Source organism: Podarcis muralis, chromosome 4, assembly GCF_964188315.1.
Source record: "Podarcis muralis chromosome 4, rPodMur119.hap1.1, whole genome shotgun sequence".
Classification (NCBI taxonomy): domain Eukaryota; kingdom Metazoa; phylum Chordata; class Lepidosauria; order Squamata; family Lacertidae; genus Podarcis; species Podarcis muralis.
The window spans coordinates 43,596,011-43,609,560 of NC_135658.1; the positions used below are offsets into that span (position 1 = coordinate 43,596,011).

The 13,550-nt window shown below is 38.1% G+C and overlaps 1 protein-coding gene across 3 annotated transcripts in view; it reads right to left on the minus strand.

Moving 5' to 3' along the window:
* Positions 1-13,550, minus strand: part of CADM2 (cell adhesion molecule 2) — a 378,263-nt gene that overhangs the window by 59,797 nt on the left and 304,916 nt on the right. The window lies entirely within an intron of this gene.

Sequence of the window (13,550 nt, forward strand, 5' to 3'; positions counted from 1 at the left end):
ATCATGCATAAAATGTGGTATTGCACCAGTATGGAACAGTACCTAAACCCGTCATGTCAGCATGATGGGAACAAAGTTATATAGGCGCACATAACAGTTGCACTACTTTAGGCTGAAAACAATAAGCCTTTACAAGGCAACACTTCAAGGCTCTAATTCATTAGTGGAGTGTGTAGGAAGATCATCACAGGCTGCTAAAAGGCACAGATAAAGCAAAACTACAGAAAAGGTTAGTACTAGGTTTTTTATAATAGCCATTAAGGAAAATAAAAAATACGTGGGTATAGCAATGGATGTGCAATAAAATCAGAGGAACTGGGACAGACAGGTAGAATTGTGGAAGAGAATTAATCTATAAAGGCTTGGTAACAATAAAGGTATTCTGTAATGGGAACTATGGAGAAGCAAAAAGTCTATAAAGAAGAATCTGAGAGGACTACGAGAAAATATTTTTCACACATAGTTATAAATTATGTTGTAGCCTATAAATTATGAAAAATTATAGTGTTTCTATTTTATGTCACTCTGTCCAAATCCCCAGGGTAAAAGAAAATATAAATATAGTATATATATTTCCTAATAAATAATAGAAAGTCTAGCGATAATATACAATATTGTAATGCTACCATTAAATTTAACGCAGCAAGCAGAAACCCAAATGTTAACCCACAAATCTGTATACATACATTCTGATTCTGGTTTTTCTATGTATGAAACTCTAGCAATGGCATATATGTTTTAGTGGGGCAGGTTACAATACAAAAAAATGAAGAAAGCTTACATTTTAGCAAGGAAAAAACAGTGGCACCTCCAGCTATACATTAGCATGGGACCTCTATACACCTGCCCCCAACCACCCAGTTTTAGTCTAACCAGTTCTCACGGTAAACCTAAGGATTGGCTTATTACCATATTTATTCGAGTTAAATGCACCGTCAAATCTAACGCACACCTCAGTTTTCAGAACCTTGAAACAAAAAACAAACAAAAAAAGGATTTGTCTGGCAAGTGCAAATGTGCCATCGAATCTAATGTGCACCTTAATTTTCGCAATGTAATTTGGCCAGAAAGGTGAGCATTAGATTCGAGTAAATATGGTAGATCCCTGAGGAAGAAAGAACTGGACACATAGTACTAAACACATTGTAAAATACCAAGAGAAAGCCAGCCACTTACTACCACCCGCTTTTGTGTATTAATGAAGTGTCTTCAAGGACCAGCCCTTTGGTATACATCTTCAAGCCTCTGACCACGCAAGTCTCTAACTGCCTTCACATGCCACCACTCTCCAAAGTTTGGCACTTTGACATAGGAATTTCTGGCATTTCTTATAGAAATTTATAGTACAAACCTAACATGCCTATTCAGAACTGATCACTGTTTGGTTCAGCGATACTTATTCATACATAAGGGTGTTTAGGATCACAGTCTTAAGAAAGAAATATGGACATAAAGGCAACAATTTTCCATTAGCCCTTCCAAAAATTTAACACCTCTCTTTTTTGCTTGTTCATAATTCCTTCCTGCTATTTTAATGGTAGAGTTTTAATGTTTTCGTGATTTTTTTTAATGTGCCATTCGTGGGCTGTTTTGGGTTCAGAAATAGACCAGAATTCGTAAATAAATAATCTCTCACACTGAGCAGTACTTCCATATCATATGATATTATGCAATAATGTAACATGCTTAAAAGTTGCAATTTACAGAGTCAGCACCTTTAATTTATTGATAATATATCCGAATACTGACCCTAGTGACAGTTCCTAAAAATAGAAGCTATGTGGGAAAGGTATATTTAATATCACCTGACTGAGATAATCCGTGTTTAAATAATATATTTTTGATTCAAAAAAATATGCAATTACTTTCACTTGGATTATACACAACAACAGAGAAAGAAGATGAAATATTTGTTGAAAAATAAACATAGATTTGACATAGTAATAAATGCATTCCAAATACAACATAGTGTTTCTAGTTGCAAAAACAGTATTTCCTCGGTAAAAATAAATGTTTGTTATTTAACTTTATTAACTATGTGCTGAGTCCGACTATTTAGTCCTCTGACTTACATCTGATACCAAAGCTAGAAGCTAAAGAGAATCCCTTATGCAGCAAACAGATGAGCTTGGAAGCCAGTTTTGCACATGTAATCTAGCAGAAAACATTTGTCCATGTTGTTTATGTTAAAATGCTGACAGAGCTAATTTCTCTTTAAGGGGTAGAATGAGGCAGCTTGCTGAAAAGAGGTATTCTTTTAAAACTAAGGTATTCTTAGATTTATAATTTCTCTCCCTCTTGTTCCTCACAAATGCATAAGGCATGCATCACTCAGTTGATCTACTCATGTTTCTCACAAGCTTTTAAGAATCAAATACTTCTGGAAAAAGATAGGCTAAGTTATTGAATACTGTATGTATTATATTACATGTTTTGTAAGCAATGTTGGATATTGGAAAATCAGATTATCTTAAAGTATTATTAAGCAATTTCTTGTAATATTTTAATCTCTCTGTTTCTATACCTGCAAAGGTGCAGGGAGCGTGGCACCAGCGCAATGAAGCAGATTGTGGCAATTCAGGATAGTGCAGCTACACCAGAGCATCTCCCGCATGCAAGCCATGTACAAGGCAAATAATGGTGGAAAGGGAATGCTGAGAAGACAGGACAGATACCTAGTGACCTGTAAGCATCATCCCTCTTTGTTTGGGAGGCAGGAGGGTGAGCAGCAGAGAATGAGTGGGTGGTGTTAGGACAGAATTTGGGATGAAGTAAAAAATAGAGTGGGACAAGATCAAGGCATAAATTGGTTGTAAGCACTGCAACTACCTCTTCACCCCAAACCACCGATGTCAGACATGATTGGAATTGAACACACTAATAATGGTCAGAATCCAACAAATCATGCAGCTAGTTCTGTGTGCTCATTGTGCTTTCAATACATTCTCTGAATAGTAGCTCTCCCCCATCTTCAACGAGTTGAATGGCAAACCCTTTTGAAACTAAGGTTGATCTCAACAGCCGTTTGTTTCATGGTATTGAGGGGTCTTTTGTTGAAAGAGCAGCTTGTTGGATAACGATAATAATAGTGATAATAAAATGAGACAGCATGGGGGGAAAACCAAAAAACAATTAAATACATGCTTAAATAAAATAAGACCATGCCTTCAGGATTCCCGGAGGAAAGAACATGAAATTAAAAGAGAGAGAAAAAGATCTAAAGCTGTATTTTACCACTGCAATTTAAAAGGGAAGGCAAGATATCATTATAAAACCATCATTATAAAACCTTCCAAGAGATTTTATTGTCTGCCTTTGGGAGAATAGAAGGAAAAGTGAAGCAGAAAGCTTTCTGTTTCCTCTCCTATCTCCACTTACTATCTTCGGAAGAAAGACAAGCGGATTTCTCTTCTGTGACTCATAGAATAAATGTAGTTATAGATGCTGCACACTATGTTGTCAAGCATAAAGCTGAACATCATCTGCACAAATATAGGAATATGTAGAACTATTCTGATTTGCAGTAACAATCTGGGTTTCATTATTATTACTATTTTAGAATGGTGTGTATATAATAAGGAGAATGTAAGTTGAGAAGTTAATGTGCTTAACAAGCAGCCATTGTGCACATTCACCAGGCCTCATGGAGGAGCATGTGCACACAATCCTTCCAGGAAGAGGAAATTGTGCACATTTCCCAGTCCATATACATAAACAGGCCTTGGATAAATCCACATTCCCTAAAACTCAATAGTGCATGTGTAACAACAAAACCGCTCCCATTTTGGTTTTTACAGCCACAGCAGGCACTGTAACTCTCCAACGGTTTGACTTTACCCCAGATGCTGCACTTTTCCATTGTCTCTCAATACAAATTGATGTCAACTAATCAGGATCATCTTACGTTTGCGCTTGTGTTGCTGCTTCTAGAATAGATGGGTAAGGCTGCAGACCTATCCACTCTTAAATAAAAGTAACCCTTGTTGAAAATAGCTAGACTTACTTCTGAGTAAGCATGCATACAATAACAAGGCAGCTGCTGTTCTAAACTGCCATCAGTTGCTGAATATAATATAATATAAACTTTATGTCAGTACTTTAAAAATAGATGCTTTGATAAATTTGCATGCTAAGGTCAAATGGAACCTGGCATCAGGAACAAAACAATACTTTAAAAACTGAACTGTGCATACCTCTGTCGCTACAGTATATGTGGTTGCAAAATTTAAATGATGCTGATAGCTTATAAATAATGTAACCAGGATTGGGGTGCATAAAAAGGAGAAATAACGTAGTTGTAAATCCTTTAAACTAAGTTTTAAATCCCCTATAAAAGTTTAAATCCTATTTCACCCTAGGGAATGCATGCCATGCAAGAATGGGTTAAGTAGGGTTGCCATTATAAATTAGCTCAAGGAAAAAGCACTAAATATACAGTATAGGGGACAATTTTATCCAAGCGCAGAAGCTGAGGAAAGGTAGATAAGATTGCTATAGGCCAAGGCATTCTTTCCTATTCTTCAACAATTCTCTTTCACACGGCTTTGCTACTAACCATAAATGCTAACTAAGTGCCTATTAAGGGAGCAGATTGCTTTAGCCATTTGGATGGCCATTTCACAGCCTGCTCCAAAGGATGTGGTGGCCATGAAACTGGTTTGCCTATTCCAAGGGTGGGCTGTGGGCCCACTGGCTCAAAAGAAGCAGCCTGCAGTTTGGCCAGGAGGGGGGGAAAGGCAATTTCATTTAAAAAGGCTGAATGGATCAGACCACGGTCCATTTAGCCCAGCCTCTCATTCCCATAGTGGCCAACCAGATGACTTGTAAAGTTCATAAGCAGAGCTCAAATGCAATAGCCCTCCCCAAACTAGGGGAGGCCAAATACAATTTCAAATACAATCCCTAGCATTTCCCATTAAAATGGTGTCTGGTAAGAAGACTGGGATAGATCTCTGCTCAGGAATGTAAAGTGGGTAGCAGTGTTTAAGCAGGACTGATTGACTCAGCATAAGACACCTTTAGATGTCTAATATATATTCAGTATGTGCTGCTGCTTTCAGAGGGCAGGGGCCAAAGCTCAGTGCTTTAGTTCAATTCCTGGAATCTCCCGTTAAGAGAGTTAAAATAAGGGGTGAAGGCAAATACATCTGCTTGAGACCTTGGAGAGCAGACAATACTCAAGAGGGTGGCCATTCATCTGACCTTGAATAAGGTAGCTTCCTATGTACTTATGGGATGGATGTTCATGTGAATCTGGTAGTGTGCTGTTTGCTTATTTCTGATCCCCTACCATATTTGCTCAACTGTCATACCTGCACAGCTCAGGCAGCGGGGGGGGGGGGGGGAGGCGGGAACTGCAGGAGCAGCTGAAAGTGGCAGAATCATCTAATTGGTGGTGAAGCGAGAATCCAAGGATTTAATGAAAGAATGTATTTAGAACAAAAGTGTGCAAACTGTACAACTCCTCTCTTACATCCCCAACTGCATTTCATTAGCATTAACATGGCTCTCAATTAATCTCAGTAATTTGTAACAGCTATTCTGATGCACCCACTTGAGTACTGTATTATCTTGATACTGCTGACATTTGCATGTCTTGGGGGGGTGGGGAGGGAGAGATATTTATCGTCCTTCAAATCTGCTGAGCCTTTCCCATTCTTTGTTTTCCCTGTTTTAAGAAGAAACAATTTCTCACAGTTTTCTTACTACAGCTGTTTCTGAATAAAGAAGGAAACAAAGGCCTTGATCCAGAAATGGGACTTATGGGCTTCTGTGTTCACAACAGGACTGCTGTCTTTCATCTGACCTATGCCTACCCCCTCCTTTTCTTGACTACATTGCAAATGACTTTTGAAATGTGAGAATAATTAAAAGACACCCCTGTGCTATTTTGAATGAGGGGTGGCTACAGTTCAGATAAGGCAACAAGCCATGACATGGTGGCAAACAACCTCTTATCGCCAGCTGCACCCCAAAACACTCTACATGCTTTAAATTGAATTATTTCCTCACTCTTACTTCTTCATGTTTAAAGCCCATGTTTTTGAAGCCTGTATTTTCCTTACATAGGAATGATTCATTTATCAATATTCATTAACAAAAAGCTTCACTAATCCTCAAAGATAAATGCTAAAAACCTAAGAATAGCAGAAAAACAGCACACCAGTTGAGTCAGGAATGAGATCAAGCTGGGCTGAGTGTCAGATCAAAAGGATAAATCAGTAACATGCTGAGTTCAGGCAAGGTGGTCAACTGCTAGGAGATCTGGAAATTAGCCAGCAGTCAAGGAACCAGAGGAGCAGTACAGCCAGGAACAGCGTCCAAAGTTTAAAAAGCAACATGAAAGCCAGAACAGAGCAAGATGAGAGAAAAACAAGTAGCCAGAAGCTTGCGAAGTCTGGGGCAGCAACAGTCAAGGAAGATACTTTCCTACTTTGCATCTCTGTTGTTGATTACTAGGTGTCTGCTTACTCAAGACCAAAAAAGAATTGCATCCCCCAAAAGAGGAAAGAATACACTGATTTGCTTACTTTATATGTACAGATGAACATTTAAATAAGGATAATTTAAATATGACTACAAAGCTAAAGACAAAGGCTCTCATAACCAAAGAATTGAGGTAGGCCAACACATAAACAATTGCCACAAACTGGGTTTACAATACTTCCCCTCCCCCAGCCACCAGTGTTTGTTCACTTGAGTTCATTTCTTTCTCCCTACCTCCCATACAAACACATACACAACATCCATCCATCCATCCCTCTGTCTGTTTCTCTCTCTCTCTCTCTCTCTCTCCCCCCCCCCCAAGCTCATGTTCTTGTTGCCTGAATGGTGGACAAGATGTTGGAAGATGGAAGAGGGAGGACTTCCTCTGGCAAGAAGTATTAACCATTTTTCTGCCTCCAAATTATTTTCTTCCTTTCCTTGATCTGGAAACTGTTGGAAGTTCCTTGCAGTACTTGTTACATTTGTAGTTTAGAAAGGAAAAGGTAAAATAGAGGAAGAAAACACTCTAGCATCCAGACTGGAATCTGGACAGAACCTTAAAATGATGGACCATCTGGGACTAAAGAGGACTCCTAGCCAACTTATGGAGTGGTGCTGCCCTTTTCTGTGAACGCAAAAACACACTAGCTAAAAAGGGTATTGGGGGGGGGGGTAGCAGAAAAGCTAACACATGGGGAAAAGGCATGGGGGCTCAACCTTCTTCTGGGACCCGGATGCGACAGTCAAGAAATAACCAGAAATCCATAGTCTGCAGTACTTCTAAGAGGTTTTGCTATGCATCGCCTAAAGAAAATTGTTTACCTCATACAAAACATAAAGGGAACAGATAAGCTTACAGGAAGTTTCTTTTTTTGTGGGGCAGAGGGAGACAGAGACTTTACATATCAAGAGAACGCCAAAAAATGCCTAGACAAATAACTGTTTGAATCACCCTCACTAAGTTGATCTTGACTGCTAGTAGAAGATACAAATCTGAATCATTCTGCCTCCCCACATTTCACCATTTTTTAAAAAACTGAAAACTTTGATATTCCTACCATCTCATATATATTATGGTGCAATACAATCACTATATGTTGAAGCAATGTTACCTGTTAAACAGCTATCAGAGTCATGGTGCCTCTGCAATAAACAAATATTCTGTTTGTACCTCCAATAAATTATTTGATGCTGTAGACTGAGAACTAGAAGTACAATAAAACCAGCTCAGAACCCTTCAGCCACAACTTTATTTTTGTAGGTCTCTGTTCCAAAACCTTCCATTTTGCTTATTTCTTACTTTTTCTTCTTCTTTTTGCAGCTACCTCTACTCAGATATCATTCTGAGTATACATTTAAATATTTCTTTAAGAGTCTTGCACCCTTTCCAGAACTGAAAGGCTGTAATTATTTTTCATCATTGGAATTAAATTGTGGGAGATTTCAGAAACAAAGAATAATGATAAAGTTATTAGGAGCTAAAAGCAATTGGTTTAATGGCTTTTAGCTCTTAATAAGCTTGTTACATTTAACACATTTTCATGCTAATAGTTGCTGTTCAGTTACCACAGCTGTTTCCTACGTGTTGTCATGATTTTTCTTGCCTACTCATGTCATGAGATTCTGTCGTCTTCTTTGCCCATTCCCAAAGAAAGCTTTGCTGAGAACCGAGTAGCTGCGAAGAGTAGCATCTGGCATGACTAACAGAAACAGGAGGTATTTCAATAAGCAGGGCTGCTAGTAAATGAAAATTAACAGACATCTCAACTCATATATAATTTCAGGATTTTATTTTGCTCTGTTTAACAAAAATAAAATTCCACAATGTAAAGCCACTAGAGGCAACAGATCCCAAGCCATGTAAAGAGGCAACAGAAAAGAATTTAATCCCACTTGAGAAGGGGGGGGGGGACCAATTAGCGTTTTAACAGTGCAATCCTAACTACCGGTATATCTATTCAGAAGTCAGTTCTAATGAATTCAGTGAGTGAGTGGGGACTGAAGTCTTACTCTGTTGTTCCATGGAACTCGATGAGATTACAACACTGGAAACAGAAACTGAATAGTTGTATACGTTATAAAGCTCCTCAGAATGGAATTGGGTTTTATAAAGAACTGCAGTTAACTTTAATTGTTTATTAAAAATCTGTGTTTAAAGTTTTCAACTTTAGACTACAATCACTAATTTGTTCCTTATCCCAATACTCTTACATGCTAAAGATTAAACTTGAATGTGAGAACTCTCTTATGCATAGTTTTTGAGGATAAAATTATTATTTGAAGGCCTGATTTAAAAAGGGCAAAATATTCTCCTAGGAAGATATAGTATAGAAAATGGAGGGCCTCGTTCAATTGCTTTATTGTTGTTATTAAGTATTACTGTCACTCAAATTACTAAACACACACAAAGTAATAATACATTCATTCAAATAAAAAACTAGAAAAAAACAAAAATAATTCCTGAAACCCATTCCAGGTGTACATCAGCAGTACCGCACTTAATAAAGAGAAGTATAGATCTTTAACCTGACCCCAAGTTATCTGTTATTGCAGACAAATTTCACTTCTGCATTCTACACATGCCCCACTAAATTCAGTAGGGCTTGCTGCTAGATAAGGGTGTACAGTGGTACCTCGGGTTAAGAACTTAATTTGTTCTGGAGGTCCGTTCTTAACCTGAAACTGTTCTTAACCTGAGGTACCACTTTAGCTAATGGGGCCTCCTGCTCCTGCCACGCCACCACCATGCGATTTCTGTTCTCATCCTGAAGCAAAGTTCTTAACCTGAGGTAATATTTCTGGGTTAGCGGAATATGTAACTTGAAGCATCTGTAACCTGAAGCGTCTGTAACGTGAGGTACCACTGTATATGATTGTAGCCTTGAGAATGGAACCTTGTCAGTAATGTAGAAAGAAGTATTTGGAGGGGACCAACTTTAACAGCAAAAGTGTCATGTGGATCCCTACTCTCTTCTCCTGTGTTTTTTACCCAGCCACGATCACTTCCAGTTATTGGAGTATAGAGACTTTGGCTTTGAATCTTCAGCTTCTGAGTATAGATGCCTTGGCCCATGGAACTGCCATGTGTTTGGACAGTATTTTGATAGATCCTTGGCTCAGACTGTCTGGCATAACTTTTGGCTTTCTTTTTACTGTTGCTAATTTGGGTCATGGGTCAAAGGTTCTGTATCGCTGTCCTAGAAAATGATCTAATTTAGCATGTTTATTGTATTTGTAATTAGTAAACAAAGCTAAAAAGCTAAATATTGCCTAATATTGTATTTAGAATTGACATAATCAGTTCATCGTAACTAATAAACTTCTGAATCATCAACTTTTCAACAGAAAAATAAAACGCTGAAATTTATTGGGGGGCCCACATCATTGTCTACAACAGCTAGGAATTTTTTTTTAAAATGAAATCTGGAAATCTGGGGATTATGGCTCATTGGGGAAAGCAACTGTTCCTCTTGCTTCTCCCCTATGAACACCTATCACTGTCACCTTGGGCCAACTGTTGCCAGTCAAAAGTACTGCAACTTCATGTATACCACCCCAGTGGCGTAGCGTGGGGGGTGCAGGGGGGGCGGCTGCACCGGGCGCAACATCTGGGGTTAGGGCAAATCCATGGGTTAGGGGGCGCAAATCCACAGGTTAGGGGGCGCAAATTACTTGCCTTGCCCCGGGTGCTGACAACCCACGCTACGCCACTGTACCACCCTGAGTTCCTTGGAGCAGTGGTTCTCAACCTGTGGGTCCCCAGATGTTCAACAACATCTGGGGACCCACAGGTTGAGAAAGGCTGCCTTGGAGAAAGGGCACGACATAGAAACAAAAGATACATAAAAGTGGCGCAATCTCTAACAAGCAGCTGAGTAATACCTCCTTACTACATGAATAGCTGTTGCTTGTTCGATGCCAATGATAGCATTTTGAAGGGAGGATATGATAATACCAAATGCAAGCCATGGGAAAAGGATATGACAAATGTGCTCATTTTGTTTCCCTCTTCTGAAAGGTTGAATGCTTAAAAGATCTTTGATTATATTTTCATGGTTTCTAAGTTCTAGGGTTAAACGGTGCACAGATGACATTGCCTTATAGTCTTTGTTAGTTCTAAGATACAGACTTTTAAAACCATATTTTTGTCTTCCATAATTTCAAGGGAAAGAAAAAAAATGCATTTCAATGATGTATACATGTTAGTACTTAAGAGGCTGCATTTAGATTTTTCTTCCTTCACACTGTATTTTTTTCTGCACCATTTTTTGGAGCAAACATTGCAGGAAAAGCAGTCGAGTCTTAAGAAAGCTCTTTACTGAACAGAGCCCATTAAGCCATCTGATCACTTTACAGACAACTCGAAGAGAAGTTCTTAGGTACTATAGTGAGAGTTTTACTGTGAAGTGTAATTTATAAATGGGCTCTAATGCTTCTCCCTGTTTCTTTCCATGACACTTTTTATGACACCAATTTTGCTGCTTTGTAGGGAAAAAGGGATTCCCAAACGGAAAATGAAAATCTAGTTGCATGACAGCAAATCTATTAACTGCAACTTGAATTGAATACATTATTATAGTATGTGTTTACACCTTAGCAGAAATGATGCATTTTTATAAGTATAACTCTCTGTATAATGCTACATTACCAATTCCAAGCCTTAAATGTATTGTAATATTTGTGAATAGGGATACTAAACTAACATTTATACTGTCCTTCAAAATAATTGGCTTTTTGTTACAAGGCACCTATCTGAGAAGGTTTTCCAAGTATATTCCCTCAATGGAGTCATATTCATTCTCAGGTGTGACTTTTGTAGGACTTCAGAATGTGTAATTGAACATACACCATATTGCTGATGCACAATTAGTAAAGTCAGCATTGACTACAATGGGACAAGTAGTCTCTTCAAAGCTATCTAGCTTCAAAGGAAATTTTACACAGTAGGCAGCTGGAAAGATTTAAAAAAAATTATGGTAGCAGTCAACAAAAAATCAGATGTTAAAACTATCTAAAATTAAAATTGAGTACAATAATATATAGAAAACTTGTCATATTTTATTTTGTCAAATTTCTGGGCATATATCCCAGTCTACTTCATTTATTTGCATACTGCAGTACTTAAATTGAACCATGTCAGCTTTGATAGAAATCTTAGCTCAAATAGCAATTATAGTCTTTGTTTTGCATGTAATTCGGACAGCTATGGAGAATGAGTAAAAAAAAAAAAGCTCTTTACATTGTTCCTATTTACTCAGCTATGTTTCAGAAAGACATATAGAAAAATAAACTGAAAGTTCTATTTGTTAATACTTTGTTGATAGTCCAAGTAATTGAGCCAGAGTCTTTAACGCAAATGATTCTTTGTAGCTTTTTAGTCTGTTTGTTCCAACCAATGTACAGTTTGTATGCATTATATGAATCTGATGCCATCAATACAAACAAATTTTACCCACAAGTTTTACCTCAAACCTTTGCCTGATGGTCTTGGGTATAGATGCTTGGCAAGTATTTTTGTTTTAAAGTTTACTGGAATCTGTCAATCATCTGTCAATTATATCAAGAAATAAGCTTCTTCTGTTTATATTATGTCTACTAATATCTCCTACAGTTATATGAAAATGGTAAATGTTTACCCTGATAAATAGTGTAATGGGAGCATGTGACCTACATATTAGCCTTTGATTCACATATTCATTCAAACCTCATGGAGAAACTAAAGTTTCACTCTGCTCCCAACTTTTGGAACCTCTGCCTCTGAGCACAATCCTGTGTCATGTTCACTCCAAATCAAGTCGTATTGTGTCCAGTAGGCATACTTCCAGGTAAGTGTGCTTAGGGCTGTAGCCTTAAGAGTCCTGCATTCTTCTCTGAAATATAATCCAAATTCTTGAAGAGAGGGAGCTTACATATTCTTTAAACCTGTTACAGATAGTTAGCCGTGTTGGTCTGCCATAGTCAAAACAAAAAAAATTCCTTCCAGTAGCACCTTAAAGACCAACTAAGTTAGTTCTTGGTATGAGCTTTCGTGTGTATCTGAAGAAGTGTGCATGCACACGAAAGCTCATACACGTATGAAAGCTCATACCAAGAACTAACTTAGTTGGTCTTTAAGGTGCTACTGGAAGGAAATTTTTATATATATATATTCTTTAAACCCCAATTCTGACTCTTATGTTTTGAAAATGAATATCAAAAGGCTTTATCTGAATTACTTTTCCAGATATTACTACCCATCCTTTCCAAGCAGAAGTTAGCAGTGACTTCCTGGAGTCTTTCAGGATAGACATTAAGATCTTTAGATATCTGATCTTAAGTTTATGTGCCTCATTCATATTTCACACTGATAGAGCAAGGAAACCAAGTGCCTTGCCTTGGCAAAGAGTACTAAGGCTCACAGCATCCAATTCATTTCTTTCTCCACAAAGAAACTGGAGTAGCTTACCTGTAACTGGTCTGGGAGATGGTCCACAGTGTCACACATATGGATGACTAGGAAGTGCTTCCTGCAAGGAGGGAGGGCAGGAGCACATGCTAAGTTGCCAGCCATGCAACCCAGGAAATACTTATCAGTCATCATAGGTTCTCACCTGACTCAACCTAATGTATCATAGAAACCATCCTAGTTAATCTCTAAAATCCTAACATTATGCTAGGGGGAACACTTTCTGAATGTCTGTGTAATCAGGACACAGATACACTGAGACAAATTTATGCCTTGCTTGCAACTGTATTTGTTCTACAAGTTTTCATTTTATGTTACAGAGTTGATCACAGAACTACCTTGAGAAGGCACTTCAGTGACTAGAACACACAAAAGAGGGAGCAGCTGATAGCCAAAGACAATAGGCCTTTTTGCTAGTAGTCATGTATTATGAAGAAAAGAGAAGGTCAAATGTTAACCACTCTCTCTTTATGCAGGCTGATTTCTCCTTCCACCACGCCATCTACATTTGATAACATCTCTACCCACAGCAGATTCATTTCTTACACTTTATAATCTATTCCAGGGTTAGTTATTTGATCCTTAAAAATCACCTCACTAAAGGTGTTGTATCCAATGT